Source organism: Siphateles boraxobius, unplaced genomic scaffold, assembly GCF_051911475.1.
Source record: "Siphateles boraxobius isolate OS27281-9 unplaced genomic scaffold, OSU_SipBor_1 100, whole genome shotgun sequence".
NCBI lineage: Eukaryota > Metazoa > Chordata > Actinopteri > Cypriniformes > Leuciscidae > Siphateles > Siphateles boraxobius.
The window spans coordinates 5182569-5186074 of NW_027508701.1; positions in this window are offsets into that span (position 1 = coordinate 5182569).

Consider the following 3506-nt stretch of genomic DNA (forward strand, 5'->3'; position numbering starts at 1 on the left):
TAAAACCTTTACTTAAAAAGAACAACCTGGATGTGTCTGTCCTCAACAACTACAGACCTATATCAAATTTGTCTTTTATCGGTAAAATAATTGAAAAAATTGTTTTTAATCAAGTGCCTGCGTTTCTAACCTCAACTTCCTGTTTTGATCTCAACCAGTCAGGTTTTAGAAAATACCATAGCACTGAAACAGCCTTGGTTAAAGTAGTCAACGACATTCAGCTAAATAATGACGCTGGAAAAACCACTGTTCTTATGCTGTTGGACCTCAGTGCGGCGTTCGACACTGTTGACCACAGCATACTAGTAGAAAGACTTAAATGCTGTGTTGGCCTCTCTGGCTCGGTCATCTGCTGGCTAAAGTCTTATCTAGAACACAGGAGTTTTTATGTTTCTATTGGTCATTATGCTTCAGCTCCTGTGTCCTTAACATGTGGTGTCCCTCAGGGCTCAATCCTTGGCCCTCTTTTGTTTAATCTGTACATGCTCCCTCTTGGCCAAATTATGAAAAACCATTCTATTAGCTACCATAGCTACGCAGATGATACACAGTTATATCTATCCTTGTCTCCCAACGAGTTTGCTCCCCTTGAATCTCTTTATCATTGTCTTAATCAAGTTCAAGACTGGATGTCTAAAAATCTCCTTAAATTAAACACAAACAAAACTGAATTAATTATCTTTGGGAAAAAGGATCAAAGACTAAAGACTGCCACATTATTGGGAATGAAAGGTTTTGAGGTCGTGGAAACCATGAAGAACCTCGGGGTCATTATTGACAGCGACCTAAGTTTCAATAGCCACATGAAGGCAGTCACAAAATCAGCTTTTTATCATTTAAAAAACATTGCAAAGGTTAAAAACTTTATATTACCGGTAGATTTAGAAAAGCTTATTCATGCTTTCATCACCAGTAGGGTGGATTATTGTAATGGTCTTTTCACTGTTCTCCCTAAAAAAAACAATAAAACCTCTTCAAATGATCCAAAATGCAGCAGCAAAGCTATTGACCAGAACTAAAAGAAAAGATCATATCACACCAATTTTAAAATCTCTACACTGGTTACCAGTGATCTATAGAATTGATTTTAAAGTTCTTTTTCTTGTTTTTAAATCACTAAATGGTCAAGGACCTCTCTATATAGCAGAGATGCTTGAAACATATAGCCCCTCAAGATCTCTTAGATCTGCTGGAAAACTCCAACTGGTACAATCCAGCGCTCGTACCAAGCAGGGAGAGGCAGCCTTTAGTTGTTATGCGGTCCGTCTTTGGAACCGTCTTCCTGTAGACATTAAGACCTCTCCTACTGTCTCTATTTTTAAATCCAGACTAAAAACAAAACTTTTCTATGATGCTTTCTATTAACCCTCTCTTGTACCTGTGGTCTGTAAGGTTTTTATTTTAAGCTCTCAATTTTGTGTATTATGTTCCTTGTGAACTATTATGTTTTTATTTTAAGCTCTCAATTCTGTGTATTATGTTCCTTGCGATTTAACATGTTTTTATTGCTAATGTTATTGTGTAATTGCTATTATGTAAAGCACATTGGGTTACCGTTCTGTGTATGAAATGGGCTATATCAGTAAACCTGAACCTGAACTCTTGAGTGGGCCTATTGTCTTCGGCGTTATTCTCCTGATTTAAGCCTACGGTGCGCTCGGGTTCAAACTGAAAAGGCTGAACGGCAGACGTGTTCATCTCGCTACTGTCAAAACTTAGCTAGCTAGCTGGTACCTTGAAAAATAATAAACGAAGCTGCTATAGCGGCTAGGCTACAACCGGCTACAACCTATACACGTCACTACCCAGAATGCATTGAGACGTAAATAACTATGGCGGCTTACGAGTGAACGGATTTTCGGCTTTTTTTCATAAAACAAAAACATTTGGAGTGTTTTTGTATCACCTTTTTATAGCTGACGCCCATGTTTATCTTATAAGGCCAACATGACGCACTAGTCGGGGTTCCCTTTAAATCATGCCTTTAGTTATTATTTTGGAATAAATGTAAAAATGCGTAAAAGCACTAACTTGATGAGATTTATACTTGGTTTTAATGAATGAAAGACACTCGAGACACCAGGCACTGTTTTATGCGGATAGGCAGCCGGAGCGCATTAAAGGACAATTCCGGCCAAAAATGAACCTGGGCTAAATAACACATGGCTACCGAGTTGACCGTTCTCTGGGATGCGTTTTCATGATAATCGAATGTACCCAGTTTTATCTTTAGTTTTAGTTTAACCACAGATTAGCTGATAACGCTAGTGTATGGGGCATAGAACAAGTAAAAAGGAGCCATCTTTGGAAAACAGTCTCGACCAGTCGAACCCCGAACGCCGTTAGCTGAACTGTGACTATCGGCCAGCACGTAGCATGGCGTTCGTGGTTCGACTGGTCGAGACTTTTTTTCCAATTTCCAATTAACTAAAAAGTTCATGTAAAAATAAAAAATTAAATTGGTTTCTCATTTTTTATGTAATGTTTATTTAACCAGGAAGATGTGACAACATTAAGTGTAACTGGGACATGAATTTACTATTGATTTATATATAAAACTGAGGACTTTGCCTCATTTCTGAAGACCACCACACGCCACTGTATATATACTGTATATATATATATATATATATATATATTAGGGCTGTCGATATTAACGCGCTAATGCATGCAATTAATGTAAAGTCCTTAAAGGGATAGTTCACCCAAAAATGAAAATTCTGTCATCATTTACTAACCATCAAGTTGTTCCAAACTTGTATAATTTTCTTTCTTCTGTTGAACACAAAAGAAGATACTTTGAAGGATGTCGGTAATCAAACAGTTGATGGTAGCAATAGACTTCCATAGTATTTTTCCCACTATGGAAGTCAAGGGCTGCTGTTAACTGTCTGGTTACCAAATTCTTCAAAATATCTTCTTTTTGTTCAATTTGGCCATTTGTGTAAATGAAGACAGAATTTCAGTTTTTGGGTGAACAAGTGAAATTGCGTCATTAACGTAATTTACGTCACACAGTTAGATGGTCTTAGATGTCAGGAGTTTATCACACAAAGCATCTACTATGGCGCGATCACCTGTAACTCAGGCAGGCGGAGATTTATATTCTTCAAACTTTTTAACCCGATTTCGCTTCTCTGTTTGCGATCTGATCATTTTAAACCACTAAACTCTGGGAAAGTTTTAAGTCCAATGATCCAGTGAGTGAGTTCATTCAAACAATCAGTCCAAAACAACAGCGCTAATGTAAAGACAACCAGGCCGATTACATCAGCGATAGCAGAGGGAACAGTGACTTGTGGCCAATTTTGAGTGATTTACAAATTCCAGTGTGTGTTTCACTGTAAAACACGATCTCTGTCATATTCTGTGATTGTTTCTGAAGAGCGTGAGCCCTCATCGCTCTGTGTGAAATACAGACTGAATGAAACACTATGGCCAGATGATACGTCAACTATGCTTCTCGGCTGAATAAAGCGAACCAGTGTCTTGCTAGTAAAGTTTTG